The sequence below is a fragment of the Narcine bancroftii genome, chromosome 12, assembly GCF_036971445.1.
Source record: "Narcine bancroftii isolate sNarBan1 chromosome 12, sNarBan1.hap1, whole genome shotgun sequence".
Classification (NCBI taxonomy): Eukaryota; Metazoa; Chordata; class Chondrichthyes; order Torpediniformes; family Narcinidae; genus Narcine; species Narcine bancroftii.
In genome coordinates, this window is record NC_091480.1 from 31,913,246 (window position 1) to 31,929,626 (window position 16,381).

General features: G+C 45.3%; 1 long non-coding RNA gene across 1 annotated transcript; it reads right to left on the bottom strand.

The window, feature by feature from the left end:
- Nucleotides 1–10,898: 10,898 nt before the first annotated feature.
- Nucleotides 10,899–11,893, bottom strand: LOC138746648 (uncharacterized). The gene is made up of 2 exons (XR_011347038.1): nt 11,243–11,893; nt 10,899–11,163 (listed from the first exon to the last, which is right to left on the bottom strand). It is a non-coding gene; the product is annotated as an uncharacterized lncRNA (long non-coding RNA).
- Nucleotides 11,894–16,381: the final 4,488 nt, after the last annotated feature.

Sequence of the window (16,381 nt, forward strand, 5' to 3'; positions counted from 1 at the left end):
CACAGCCGGCTTTTGTAAATAAAATCATCCACTACAAAACTGCACTGAGTCCTTGCCTTTGAGACCCATCAAATCTGTTTTCTTGCTCATAACATATTGTTAAGGCCTTTAAGAAGTGTGGAATTAATAATGCCCTTGATGGCACTGAAGACGATGCATTATTTGAAGACTGTGTAGTGATGATGAGTTTTTGAGATTTGATGAATGTTCAGTCTTTGAAGATTATTAAAATTTTTGTTACGGAACACTGATATTTCCCAAACCTATTGTGTGTTTGTTTATGATAACTACTTGTTTTAATGTTCTTTTATAAAAGGTTTTCTCTTGTTAATTACTGCAGAATTATTATTGACCTAGTTGCATGCTATGTTCAAGTTTTACCTTTAAATACTTAAAACAAATTTTTCCTAAAATTTCATGCTAAAATGGGTGGGGGGGGGTGGCAAGTCTTTTATGCCAGTGGGCCTTGTATGTCGTCAAATACAGAAAGTTTAAAAAAAAACAGCTCTCTTTGCTTTAAGCTTTTATAGGTCAGATTTGTTGTTGGGTACAGAGCTTGCTTTTGTAGGTGGAACTTTTGTCCTAGGCCAGGTCTTTGTGGTAGGTTCAATTTGTTGTTTGGAGGTGGTTAGTTGGTTGTTGTATACAACCCCATTGATAAATAACATTGACCATTCATTCAATGTAATCATCTAATCTCTTGTTTTCTATTTCAATGCAACACCCCCTCTGCTATTACCCCCACCTCTGTGCCTCCTGAAGCACCTGCAAGCTGGGATGTTGTGCTTCCAGTTTAACTGATGTTATTGTGTGAAATTTCTCAATGAGGTACATCAGTATCTTGATTGAAAAGCCCCTCTCACTTCCCTGAGACCCCTTAAACCTTTAGAATTGTGCAGTCACAAAGGCTGGATATTGGGGTGGAGAATAAGTAAGAAAGGATTTGAAATAAAAAAAAATTATACTTCCGATAGCTAATGGTATTTTTATTTCTATTAACTTGCCTATCACTGCTTTCCTGCCACAAGGAAACTCAAGGCCAAAGAATTAACAGAAATTAGGCAACCGTGTGTTGTTTCCAGCTTTATTTAACTTATTTTTATCACTATCTTCAATATGTCAGTGTTGTAATATCCAACTTGATCACCATCAAGTAACCAGCTGTTTTGCAAACTCATTCCCTTGATGTGGGAGAGCAGATTGATTCAGAATGAAAGCACAGGCATCTGGAGGATATTTACTTTCTCATGTAAGCAAACATTCTTTAGGCACCCGCAAATGTCTACGGAAAAATGCAAGGGGTTGCCAGTGTCCACTCCTCCACTGTTCTGAGACGCCCCCCACTGTTCCGACACTCCCCCCGCCTGTCCCGGGACCCCCCCCCGCCTGTCCCGGGACCCCCCCCCCGCCTGTCCCGGGACCCCCCCCCGCCTGTCCCGGGACCCCCCCCCGGCTGTCCCGGGACCCCCCCCCGCCTGTCCCGGGACCCCCCCCCGCCTGTCCCGGGACCCCCCCCCGCCTGTCCCGGGACCCCCCCCGCCTGTCCCGGGACCCCCCCCCGCCTGTCCCGGGACCCCCCCCCGCCTGTCCCGGGACCCCCCCCCCGCCTGTCCCGGGACCCCCCCCCGCCTGTCCCGGGACCCCCCCCCCCGCCTGTCCCGGGACCCCCCCCCGCCTGTCCCGGGACCCCCCCCCGCCTGTCCCGGGACCCCCCCCGCCTGTCCCGGGACCCCCCCCGCCTGTCCCGGGACCCCCCCCCGCCTGTCCCGGGACCCCCCCCCCGCCTGTCCCGGGACCCCCCCCGCCTGTCCCGGGACCCCCCCCCGCCTGTCCCGGGACCCCCCCCCGCCTGTCCCGGGACCCCCCCCCCCGCCTGTCCCGGGACCCCCCCCCCCGCCTGTCCCGGGACCCCCCCCCGCCTGTCCCGGGACCCCCCCCGCCTGTCCCGGGACCCCCCCCCCGCCTGTCCCGGGACCCCCCCCGCCTGTCCCGGGACCCCCCCCCCGCCTGTCCCGGGACCCCCCCCCCCGCCTGTCCCGGGACCCCCCCCCCGCCTGTTCCACGTCTCCCCCCACTTGCTGTGTCAGAAGCATCCACTGTGAATATAGTGCTTTTGATAGAGAATTCCTGCCATTGTACCTGGCAATCAGATATTTTAGATACTTCCTTGAGGAAAGGAAGTTCCAAATTTTTAAAGACCACAAGCCCCTTACCTTTGCCTTCACTAAGGCTTCCAACCCTGGTCAATCAGGGAATAGAGGCATATTTCATACATTTCAGAATTTTCTACTGACATTCAGCATATTGCGGAAAAATCCAATGTGGTGGACAATTCCTTGCCATGTCTCACATTACAGGCCGTACACACCTCAACATCTAGCATTGACTATAAGGCTCTGACTGAAGCACTGGCAATGGGCAAGGACATCGATGCGCATCACACTGCAATTACTGGCCTCCAGTTGGAGGATGTACAGCTTGCTCCTGGGGAGCAGACCGTCCTGTGTGACATGTCTATCGGTAAGCCTCGTCCCATCATTCTCACTCCTGGAGGAGGCGGATTTTCGAGGCCATACACATCCCGGCATACCCTGCCATCAAAACAACTGTCAAAATGGTTGCTAATTGATTTGTCTGGCATGGCCTCCACAAAGAGGTCAGCCAGTGGGCCAAGAATTGTACACAGTACCAGACTTCAAAAATCCATACCCACACTAAAGCCCCCCCCCCCAGTCATTTCAATCACCACGACATAGTTTCAGCCACATTCTCCATAGATCTGCTGGGTCACTACCAATATCCAGAGGTGCGCAGTACTTACTGACTCTAGTAGACAGACCTCTGAAAGCCATCCCTTTGCCAGAGACCTCTACAGAAATGTGTGCCAGGGCCCTCCTGCACAACTGGGTGGCTAGGTTCGGGGTCCCAGAGCATATAACCTCAGACAGGGGCCCCCAATTTACTTTCAGCCTCTGGTTTAATCTTGCTATCGCCCTGGGTACTCAGCTCCACCATACCATGACTTACCGCCCTCAAGCCAATGGTTTGGTGGAGCGATTCCATTGACACATTAAAGGAGCTCTCATGGCCAGACTCAATGGCCCTAAATGGGTGGATGAGCTCCTGTGGGTGCTCCTGGGGATCTGGGCCACTCCTAAAGAGGGCCTAGAGGTTTCTGCAGCTGAAATGGTGTACGATGCACTATTAATGATTCAGGATGAATTCCTGGCCACCAAAGACACTAGGGATGATTTCCTTGCAGTCGCCTTGTCCCGCCTGGGCACACTCACCCTGACACAGCCAAAGCAGCACGGCTCATGGACAACATTAGTATCTAAAGAACTTAACCTAAGTTACTGGTTCTGTCAAATATATCAATACATCATCTGCAAATAAATTAACCTTTTATTCCTCCTGGTTAATCCTGAATCCCTTAATGTCTGGATCTCACTGCATTGCTTTGGCTAACAGTCCTATAGCCAATCTAAAGAGAGACGAAGATAGTGAACATCCTTGTCTGCTAGATCTAGTTGAAGGGAATACTGAAACAATGTGTCCATTAGTTACACCTTTGTTTTTGGGTTCAGAATATAATTCCCTAATTCAATTTATAAAAGGTTGCCTTAATCCAAATCTTTCCAGCATTTTAAATTAAAAAAAAACCCTTTCCAGTCTATCAAATGATTTCTTGATCTAAGGAATCTGTCGTTCTTCCTTACTTTAAAATGATGACTAGATGTCAAGAGCGTGTGAAGAACATCAAGAAATCATACGTTTATTATTTTAATTCTGCTCACGTTATTCAATCCACAATAATAAATGATTTCATTAATGTCTGGATAAATAGAAATGGTTAGAATTTTGGTTGCTTGGTAACTAGATATTTTGCTCGATTTCAGTGTGAATAATCATATTCCATGTTAGGATAAAGAAATAGCTAAAAAAAACTCTCTTTAATGCAAAAGAACTTGTGGTCCACATTTATATCCTGTGGTTAAAGCATTAAGGTTCCACCCATAAATCTGACAGACAAATCCTGTGGAATGTCAGCAAATCTGTAAGCAAATATATGAGGGCAAGAGAGGAAGCCCCCAATCTAACGTTTACATTTATGTCTTTCGGTGCTGATAAATAGAAGTGTTGGATTATATCTTGGTTTATATTATGCCCTCGGGAACCTTTTTAACTCTTGGTTTGTTTAGATAATACTGAACAATAAAATCAAGGTTAAAGTCACGCAGATGATACCACATAAAGGCAAGATGAGAAGGAAGCCATCTGCCGTGTTGAACTCTGCAGATGGTAATGGGCGTATCCTTGGCAACGGTATTTCAGTAGTCCTGGCCCTGAGTAAATGTTTCATTTAACTTTTCATAAAGTTTTCAACATTTTTGACGACACTTAAAATCAACTCTTATACAAACAAAATAAAAAATGTCTCCTTTGCCTATATTCTAAAACAAAAGTAAACACCAAGGGCAATGTGTTTGTTTGAATTAAATAGGAACATGATCAGAGAAGTGGATGTTGGTAATATATCTTTACCTCCCATGGATGCTATGAGACCAGCTGACTTCCTCCAGCATTTCTGTATGTTTTTTTTCCCCCAAACTTTTAAACCTGCCCCATCATTCAGCTGTGTTATGGCTGACTGTACCAAAATCCCTAACAAGAATCGGGCAAGCACAGTATGTTGGAACCTTAAGCCATTGGCCACCCATTCTCCAAATCCACCTCTACGTTGCCACCATTTCAGGAATCTCTCCTGAATGACTCCCAATTTGCAGGATATTTCCTAATAAGCTCAGCGCTGGCTGAAGTGTTCATTAATTTTACACCTAGTTGTGAAGTTCTCATAATGGATGATCTTCCCATTCCAAGGACACATACAAACATGAGCATTGCTCCAACATCTTCTCACTGGGGCATTGATTTATAACCAATGCTACACCCTGAGAATCCCAGAAACTGTCCTCAAAACACCTTGGAACAAGATAACACTCCTGTCCACATCAGTGGCACTGAAGTGGAAAGAGTAGATAGTTTCAAATTCTTTGGAATAAGTTCAAGTTAATCATTCTCAATTGTAAAGGACAACTGGATGAGACCGCGTTCTTTGGTTCTTTGTGTAAAAACATGCAATCACATATTTACCAGTGATTTATGTGCAGTGCATGTATAAAAATAAATAAATATTGTTACATTATATTAGATTCTCATAAGGTTTGTAGGAGCAATTCATCAGACGTTCCACGTTCTCACTGCCTGTGGGAAGAAGTTATTTCTCAGCCTGGTGGTACTGGCCCTGATACTCCTGTATCTCTTTCCTGACAGAAGTAGCTGGAAAATGCAATGAGGGGGGTGGAAGGGGTCCTCCATGATTTTGCGCGCCCTCTTCAGGCTACAATCCCGGTAGATCATGTTGATGGGGGGGGGGGGGAAGAGAGGAGGGAGACCCCGCTGATCCTCTCTGCTGCTCTTATGGTCCTGTGGATTGACCTCAGATCCAATGCTCTATAGCAATTGTACCAAACTGTGATGCAGATGGCCAGAACGCTTCTGAAAGCGCTCCTGTGGACAGTTGACAGGATGGTGGCTGGTAACCTTGCCAGCCTCTGGAAGTTCAGATGCTGGTGCGCCTTCCTGACACATGTGTCCAGAATAGGTCACTACTTAAGTGAACTCCAAGGAACTTTATGCTCTCCACAAGAGAGCTATTGATGTGTAGTGAAGGGTAGTCATACCTTGTCCTCCTGAAATCCACAATCATCTCCTTTGTCTTATTCAGGTTGTTATTCTCACAGCATAACAAGATTTTCCACCACTTCTCTGTAGTGCACCTCATCATTGTGGCTGATGAGGCCAACTATTGTCATGTCATCAGAAAACTTGATAACCCTATTGGAGCCAGATCTTTCATTGAAGTCATGGGTCAGTAGTATGAACAGGAGTGGACTGAGCACACAGCCCTGAGGGCCGCCCGTCCTCAGCATGATGATGCTCAACGTTCTGGTGCCCACCCAGACAGACTGTGGTCTTTTGGTTGGAAAGTCCAGAATCCAGTTACAGAGAGGGGTGTTGAGTCCCGGTGAGGACAACTTCTCCACCAGCCTCTGGGGGACGATTGTATTGAAAGCTGAGCTCAAGTTGATGAATAGCAGCCTGGCATATGAGGCATTGTTGTCCAGGTTGCTCAGGTCAGAGTGGAGGGCAAGGCAATAGCATGGTCAGTAGAACAGTTCTGTCTGTAGGCAAATTGAAATTGTATCACTGGGAGGTGCGTTTGATGCTTTTCATCAGATGCTCAAAGCATATAATAATGATGGCGGTCAATGCCACATTGAGGCCTGTAATTGTCACTACATGGGTCTTCCAACCCATGGTGACAATGGACTGCTGCAGTGCCATGTTGAAGACCTCTATAAGGTCCTCCATCATTTGATCTGTGCAGTCCTTACACTGGAATTACTTCATGACAGGTTTTTATTACCGTAAGACTGGACACATGCTCCTGTTGCTGGCCTGATTCTAGGATTTGTACTGAGGGAGGGACTCAGGCATAATCACCTTTGTTGGGGAATTCCAGGGGGAGGAGTTACAGGAAGGAGGCAAGCCAGCCATACATAGGGATACAGTACTAATGACTTAACAGCATCACAGTGCTATCACCACACCAACCAGGTACATTGCCTGGTCCCGTTGCCGGGTGAAAATTCACCTTAGCTAGGGTTCTATTCTCGGATTGGGGTTATGCAGGGGGCCCATTCATCGGGGGACATGCAGCTTTCTTCGGCGTCAGCATGTTCTTCTCGTCAAATTGTGGATAGCAGATATTCAATCTGCAGAAGGGAGGCGTCGTTGTCTTTGACTCGCAAGGTTGTCTTGTGTTCTGTTATAGTTTTGATCCCTTGCCACATGCCCCCTCTGGCTCCGGTTTCTAAATAAATACCTGAATGATCTGTCCTGAACAAGGAATATCAACGCAATGGTCAGGAAAGCACCAATGTTTCCCAGAAGATGAGGGAAGTTCAGTATGTGCCATTTAAAGCAGTGGTTTTCAAACAGCCCCCTAAACTCACAATCTGTCTTGAGCAAACCCTATGCCATTGTTGCTTTGTGAGTAGTAAAGGATGACTTAAGGCAGTGGCATTAGGCCGAGTAGACTGAAGTCTTGGGGCCCGGAAGGCAGGGGGGCCCATCAACCAACAATAGAAGTAAGAGATACAACAATAGAAATGTGACTTTAACAATGCCAAAGGGAACTAAGACACAATATTAAAAGTATTTTAAAATTGCAACTTGTAGCTTACAATGCTCATGTCGATCAGCTTTCATCTATTCACTGAAATTAAAAAAAAACAAGGTGGAGGTGTTTATGAAGGAGACGTTGAGTGGTGCGTAGGAGATGTTGAGGGGTGCAGTGCTGCCGGAGCTCACCGGAGGTTATCTGGATGCTTCAGGGCCACTCTGGCACCTCACGGGCCCACTCAGGGAGGCAGAGGCTCAATGCAGGATCAATGGCTGTCTTTGTTACCCATAATTCCCCACCCCCCCCCATACAGCTGGACCCACTCTGTCAGTGCCAGCGCCGGAAAATGTGCATGCCTGTCGTCGCCTGCCTAATTATGTACCCAATTGTCATTATAGAGTTAATTTCAACAATTGTAATCATAATGCAGGCAAGTATAAATAACCCGTACCCTTCAGGAAATTTTATTTTCTGTTCAAATACAGTTGCATGGGGATTGGACATGGGAGTACTGGAAAACTAATGTTCATAAAATTGTTTGATTTGATTTGGCTGTCATTATCGGGTTGGGTTGAAATAAATACAAGATAAAATCCACTCTTAATACATGGGCCAAGGACTCGAACGTGTCTCGGCTCCTCTCTGTGCATGCAAGCAAAAGCCCATCTGAAATGGGCAGGGGATTATCAATGTGATGTTCCCTCTCGGTCTCCTCTGAAATTAGATTAAAGGCAATGTGTTACGGCCTGAAAACCAAAGCAATCTTTGCCAGAAACAAATTCAATGTCAAGACCATAAAAAAAATCTAAATTGGTAATATTCATACAAATTAGTGGGACTTTAGTGAAGTCCATATCTAAAAGACTTTTAATAAAACATGTAATTTTCATCTGATTATTTTCACTTTTTAACTTGGTTCATAAATGAAGTAATAATGGGGCGGAGAGTGCCAATTATTTTGTGCTAGATACTTTCATAATTGTTGAGTTAACACTTAATTTAACCATAGGTGATAACCTCCATGGATATGTGCATTACTTGAGCTGAAATAAAAACACCTATTTAACAAGTTGTAATTGCCAATTCTTGGGGGTGGGGGGGGAAGGGGAAATAATTCCTGTCATTATATGAAGGTAGCAAAATCATCTGCTAAAATTAATGGTGAGCTGCATTATCAGATTGCATGAAGACCGAACGTTACACGGGGCCAAAGTGAATGTCTTGATCCCAATCAGTGTGTGGACAGAAGAACCTGTGTCTTTGATCAGATGTGACTTGACGATGCCCTGTCGCTGCTCACCAACATCATCAGTTACTTTGCGACCCTGTGGTACAGGTTATAATGTGTAACTACAAAGTTTAAAAAAAAATGCTGCAAAAAAAAACATGACGTTTCTAAATTTTAACCTGATGTGGTCAAACAATGATGAAGTAATTTGAACTTCAAACATCATTTGCATTATTGATGGAGACATTAAATTTGAGGCAGGAATCGAAAGCATAATAAAAAGTGTAGTTGCTTCGGTGACGCTAGTGCTGCGGGTGGGTGGGTGGGCATGGGCCGCCGAATGCCCATCCATGATGCTGACTCTGGGGGGTGGGGGGAAACACCTTATTAAAGCTCAGCCAAGGACCTGGGTGGTAGTTAATCTGCCACTGCCTTAAGGTGGGTATGTGAGTGAGAAGAAAAGGCTTGTAAACCACTGTTTTAATAGTCGCTAATGGACTCATTATGTGCACGGTTGTGTAACTCCAAAGGAAATGGGCCAATGACAATTTTTCTCAAGCAAAATATTCCAGTAACAATTGGGTTCTAAATCTTCTCTTCCTACTCACCTCCCACCTTAAGCACAGAGCACATGGCAAAGGGATTACTTCAGGTGGAATGTGAGTTTAGGGGGGGCAGTGTGAAAAACACTGATGTAAACCTTACTTGCTGGATACATCACAGCTCAGTATGTGAGCTGATCAGCTCAAGATCGAAAGAAGCTGCAGAAAGTACTGAACATTAACCAAACATCCCATTCTTCCATGGACTATATCTGTATCTCCCACTACTTTGCTAAGTCATTGGCTATTCTGGAAGACACCTTCTAATCTCCCTCCTCCCACTGAGGAGAAGCCTCAAGAATGTGAAATCTCGCACCAATGGCTGATGGGCAATTTCTTCCCTGTAGCCATTGAGCTCTTGAATGAACTGCACAACAGAGCTGCCAGGCTGTCCTTGCTTGGCACAAACTGATCCTTTGTTTATTTTTATTGTAACTCTATGTTCTGTTACTGAGTTCTTGTTCTTCTATTTTATACTGCTGACAGTATGTTAGAGTCAATCTGTTAGACTGCTCGCAGAAGAATCCTTCTCACTGTGCTAGGTAGAACATGAATACAGGCAGTCACCGGGTTAAATACGAGCTCCATTACCTAGGATTGTCTTTAACCCAAATTTGTATTTGTGGTGCGCTGTTAGACAGAATCAGACACACACACAAGGTTAAGACTGAACAACAGGCTTTGAACCACAAAAACCCCCACAGAGCAGCTGTGGCTGCAGCAACTCGGTGTGAGGCCTCGGGAGGCCAGCACAGGCTTGTATCCTGGAGGGTGATTGATACCCGACCGGGTGGGGCTTGATCCATTCAAGCCGACTGATTGGCAGCGGCCAGATATTGTCCTGTCCCCTTACACTTCTGCAGGTACAGAGGTTGCCCCCTGCAGTGGGCTGGTGGTGGACCACCATAGTATTTAAGTCAGAACCAGTACATATGGTCCTTGGCATCAGTTAGCCAAAAATTTATTTTAGTATATAGTATATTAAATAATTTTTAAAATCTTTAATAAAACACTTCATAATACACTAAAACATCTTAATCATAAATATACAGTACATAATAATAAAACAGGTATTAATATTTTCAATAGCACTTTAGGCTGAACAGAGGCCATTTTGTGGGGCCAAGCGGTGGCCTTTTTATGGGGCCAAGAGGCAGCCATTTTGCAATGCATCTCGATGGCGCACACTGCTATTTCTTCCCTCCCTCCCACCCTCCTTGGTGGTGTAATTGCACTTTAAGGCCGAGTGACAGCCATTGTGTGGGACCAAGAGGCAGCCATTTTGTGGGGCATCACAATGGCACAAGCTGCTTCTTCTTTCCACCCCGTCCCTTCATCCCCTCACCCGTCTGCTGCTTTGTCCAGGCCGCGAGTGGCGTAGCCTGACAGTGGCTGTGCGGCGCCGGCTGCCTGACAATTGAAGGGGCAGCCAGCCAATGGAAAGCGAGCTCTGCTTGAATCAGAAGTAGAGGTCATTCTCCTTCTGGCCAACTTGTCAATTCGTAACTACGGGTTGTTCGTAAATCGGACATTTTCAACCTGGGGACTGCCTGTACACAGAATCTTCAGCTTTCAATGCCTATGGAACTGCACCAGAGGGCAGCAGTTGACAGCATGACACTCTCGGCATGGATTTTAATAACTGATCCCACTGGTGCAAGTAATGAAAGGTGGACCTAAAAGTTCTCAATGCTCAAAGCCCTGAGAAGTCTTCGATCAATCATTATCCCACTGAGATCCTGGGTTAATTAATAGGCATTTAAAGGCAATACCCAAGTGTGGTGAGCTGTCGTACAGAAAGCAGACACAAGACTTAAGGTCTGATCAACAGGCTTTATTCCACTTAAAGTCCCTGCTACAGTTAGCTGTGGTTAGCCGTGCTAGCTCTGTGTGACTGACCTCGAGGGGCCGGATGTAGCTTGTATCCCGGCGGATGATTGGCAGCTGACCGGGTGGGACTTGGTCCATTCAGGTCGGCTGATTGACAGCTGGCCAGGTGTTGTCTTGACCTCCAGTGCTCTTCCTGCAGGTTGCCCCCTGCAGAAGGCTAGTGGCATATCACCACACCCAGTGATATAAATAACCTGCACAAAACATTCAAAAGACAAATGAATAATGATGCAAAGACATTTCCTTTGAGTACCTGCTGATGTTTTTCCTTACCTTGATGAAGGGCTCAAGCCTGAGTCATTCTTCATGTACCTTTATCTCTGTTACATAAAAGTACTCTGTTTGACCTGCTGAGTTTCTTCAGCGTTGTGTTTTTACTTCATCCATGGCAAATGCAGACTTTTGTGTTTTACTTAAATGAATAATGATAATACTTCCCACATTTTCAAGGTTAGGAAAGATAATACCTTAGTTCATTCCAAATATTTTTGTTAAGGACAATAATAAAAGGCAGAAAGACACACAAATTCAATCCCTTGTTAAAAATGCAAGTTCAAGTGCAGGGAAGAAACCAATCAATTGCAAAGCACAAGAAGGAAAAATGGTCCCAAATTGCACAATTATTTTCCCTTTGTGCACATTCAGCCCACTAAAAAAACAGAAAAATGCATGATCATTCGAAACCGAATGTACAACGGGGCAGTTTGCTGTGTCACTACCACCCTGTGCAACTGCACAACACTGATATGTGGAATCAGCGAAGGCGGAGATTCTGAAGCAGCATCTTAGTTTTTCAAGCAGTGGTGTGCGTTGCATGGATATGTAATGCTAAAAGGAGGAGGTCCATGATCTGCTCAGCATTCCAGAGATCCTTGATTACTTTTCAGCATTGTTTTTAAAAAGTGGGACACAAACTTAATTTGCATTTCATAATTGTCTTTGTTTAATATAACAGGCAAGGAAATCAAATTGGGATGAGGAAACAGTACCTCCTGCTACACATTGTTTTGTATATGCTACAAAGCAGAATGATCCAAACTGCAGAGCGATGCATTTGTAAAGCACCCCATCACATTAACCATTACAAGAGCAGGTAGTGATTGGCAATTTCTTTGGAGCCACCTATTCCAACGGTCCAGCATAAATGACACCGCTGGCCATCAGGTTATGATGGGCCATCTCCAATATTGCACAATTCAGCCAGTGAATAAGCAACAAGAAAGAAAAGGAAAAGTGGGGGGGGAGGGGGGTGGGGTGTATGTGAAAGGTATGATTGAGAGAACTTTTAACCCAGAGAAGAATTAAGTTAAAATGTGGCAAAAAATGTGAATGTGACAGCCAGATGGCCCAGCCGACTATGTTGAACCCAGTGCATTTAATCTCTCTGTGAGTGACAGCTGGGACACCTATAAACAAATAGCAATGGTTCCTTTGACCGATACTTCAACTGGCTTTTAAATTTAATGTAATTCCACATGCGCACTTAAAGATTTCAAATATTCATCAGTCAGAGCACAGGAAGGGATCTGTTCACTTTCTTTGCTCTTGCCATGGACCTTAGTTTAATTAGTAAAGCAATTTTTTTAATGCCCCTGATCACGAGATGGAGCGTTCCACTTTTTTACTGCAAGTCATGTGGTGAGGTAACTGTTAAATTCCTGCTTGGTACAATATTCCTGCATTTAGTGTCAGCAGGGATGAAGAAATAGCAATATTTTTCCAAGTTTGGATGTAGCTTGGAGGAGAACATGCATTGGTGGGCATCACTGCCCTTGCCTCTCATGCTGGATGTTGTCAGAGATTTGGGAAGTGGAGATGCCAGGGGAACTATACCCTTATGTCAATCAACCTCAATGATACTCTGATACCTGCCCACAGTTGCTCCCTTGCTTAGTTATGCAAAAGTACTAGAAGACAAAGCTTTTTACTAAGTACTGTGTCCTTGCCTTGTAAACATTGGAGATCTGATCAATTACTTAACCAGTGCTGGATGAGGACTGTTGGAAATAACTTTCTCAGGGAACCGAGAAGGATGTTGAGAAGACAACTGACCACAGGGGTGTGGTGTAGAGTTGTAGACTGAGGATGGGCAGTGACAGGAGGATTGGATTGGGAGTTCTGCGCGAGGCGGTGCAGAGTGAGAGCCAGCCAAGAGTTACCCTTGCTACTATTCTCAGCACTTTTGTCTCCAAAAGTTAACAGTGGGTTGGATGTGGTGGGGGGGGGGGGGGGTGGGGGGGGGGGAGGGGGGAAGGATGTGTGTGAAAGGGCATGGGTGGATCAGAAGGAGAAAGGAGCCAAAAGGCTGAGGGTTACCCGAATTCTGAATTGAATCATCAAATGTGCTTTTTTTTCACTCTTATTGACATACTGTAACCTTGACGTTCTTGCATTGTTCAAAGAGGTCCCTCTGTTCTTCAATACTCCAAAGGACTGTAGGATGCAAAGTGATCTAAATACTGGCTGATACTTCTCATTACTAGGACCAAAACAAATATGAGAATTGCTCCAAAACCTTTCCATACAGGTACTGAATTATAGGCAAATGCTTAGAATCCTAGAAACTGTTCCTAAAACACAAAGGAACAAGATCATACTCCTTTCCACAGAATTGGCACTGAAGTGGAAAGAATAGATAGCTTCAAATTCTTCAGAATAAATATCTCCAATGTCCTGATCTGGACAAAGAATGCCAACGCAATGGTCAAGCAAACACCAATGTTTCCCAAAAGATGGCAGTTTGTACCTTTGAAACCGTAGTTTCCCATATGGATTTTAATAACTTTTCACACTGGTGAAAGATGGACCTAAAAGTTCCCGATGCCCTGAAGTACTTAGTTGTTATCCCACTGAGATCCTGGAACACCTAGATCAATAACTTCAAAAAACTGCAAGTTACCAGATGACAGGCTTTTATTACCCTAAGACTGAACGCGCACTCATGTTGCTGGCCTGACTCCAGGGTTTGTACTGGAGGAGGGACTTGGGCGAAACTGCTTTTGTTAGGGAATTCCAAGGGGAGGAGTTATAGGGTTGGCCAGCAAGGAGGCAGGCCAGCTGTACACAAATGGAACAAATAGAATTACCCTAGTATCATCACAACACCTAAGTCCTAATTAATATGCATTTAAAGCAATGGTTCCTTTGAGCAATATTTCCACAGGCGTTTAAATTTACTGCAATTCCATGTGTGTGTGCTCAGCTTCTTTGTATTCATCAGTCAGTGAAAAGGAAAGGATCTTTCACAGCGAGGCACAAGATGGCAGTGGAGACAGGTAGAGGAAGGCAATGTGGCTGTGGAAAAGGAAAAGAAAGGACAGGAAAAGGAAAGAAAGGACAAGAAAGGAAAGGATCTATTCACTTTTTCTGTTCAGGCAATGGACATTTGTAAAACTGATCATGAAGTGGTGCGCTCCACTCTTCAACTGCAATTCTTGTGGTGAAGTTGCTGTTTTTCTGCTGTTTGGTGCAACATTCCTGCATTTAGTGTCATTATGGATGAAGAAATGGCAATATTTCGCCGAGATAGTACGCAGATTGGAGGACAACATGCATTGGTGGACTCCTTGTGCATTCACTGCCCTACCCCTCATGCTGGATTTGACATGGAAGTGGAAATGTCAACCTCGATGACACTGTAATACTCTGCACACGGTCGCTTCCTTGCTTAGATAACTGAAAATACTTGAACACAAACGTCTCTGAGTTCTGCGTCTTTGTCTTGTGAATATTGGATATCTCATCAATGACTTCACTGGTGCTAGATGGAGCCTGGATGAGGATTTATGGAAATAACCTCTGAGAACTGAGAGAGATAGTGATAAGGTAACTGACCACAGGGGTGCGGTGCAGAGCTGTAGATTGAGCAAGTGCGGAGAAAACAGGACTGGATCGTGAGCTCTGAAAGTGGCAGTGTGTAATGCGTGTCGAAAGAACCAAAGACTTGTTGATCCAAACCAAGGCTTTTATTAACTAAAAGACTGGAGCATATCACAAGTAGGTCGACCAGTCCAGAATGACCTGGTCTGGCTAAGAGCAATCCTTTAAGATGTGCCAGTAGGTGTGGCTACACTCTCAGCCAATCACAGTCATCCTACACTACCATCTGTACATGTGTACATATACACATTGGTGATAGAATCTGTATTATCACCCAGTATAGGGGTGTATTGTGACTAACATCAACCACACGAGATGGAGTGCAAGTTAAACGCTAGTTTTAATAGACTAATATATACAGTTAGGTCTTACCTCTGCGCAAGCTTAGGTCAGAATGGAGGAGCCTAGCTCCGGTCGGCTTTATATACAAGATCGTCAGGTGGTAGCCCCTGGTGACCTAGTGGTGTAATAGCATATCACTACATTCACCCTCCCTTAAAGGATTTTGACCTCCACACCCCCGCAAGTTCATAAGTCCAGTATCTGATGGGCTTTCCCTTTTCTCCTGGACCTTCGGGGTACTGGGGCAAAGGGAGTGGAGGGTATTGAGGGCAGAGGGTCCTGACTTTGTGTGAGGATATGCTGTGAGGGTATAGGGCTTCCCGTCAGTTGGAGGGTGAAAGTATGCTGATTGTGGGCACTGTATTGTTCGGTGGGGCCCTTTGGGGTGATGTGATGGTCGGCTCTCCTGGTGTCTGTCGTCCTTCGTGCTGAACTGTAGAGGTCTGTGACTCTCCCAAGTTGTCCACGATTCCGGCCAATGTGAGGTCCCTGGTGGCCACCGAGACGTCCCGTCCGTCCCTGAATGTGACAAATGCATAGTAGGGGTTCACGTGCCTCAACTCCATTGGCTCCACCAGTGGGTCCATTTTGTGGGGCCTGCAGTGCTTCCGGAGGAGCACTGGTCCTGGTGTCATCAACCATCTAGGCAGCACCGTGTCTGTTGCGGCTTTCCTCAAAAAGGAAAACATATGGTCATGTGGTGTCATATTAGTGGCAGTACACAAAAGCGAATATATAGAATGTAAAGCTTCTGGTAACACATCTTGCCATCTTGCCACAGGTAGGTCTTTTGCCTTTAAGGTCAACAGGATGATTTTCCAGATAGTGGCATTTTCCCTTTTTACTTGCCCATTACCCTTGGGATTGTAGCTTGTAGTACGTCTGGTGGCAATGCCTCTATCCCATAGGTACTTCTGGACTGGTACTCATAATGGCGGCTCTCCTGTCTGTGTATATAGCTGGGGTACCCACACATGCTGAAAATGGATTACAGGCACTTTAATACCGTGGCTACTGATACGTCGGGGCATAGGATTGCAAAATGGAAGCAGGAGTATTCATCTATGGCATTAAGGAAATAAATGTTCCTGTCGTAGGAAGAGAGTGGGCCTTTAAAGTCGAGGCTGAGGTGCTCGAAAGGTCTAGTAGCTTTGATCTGTGTGGCTTTATCCGGCCGGTAAAACTCCGGTT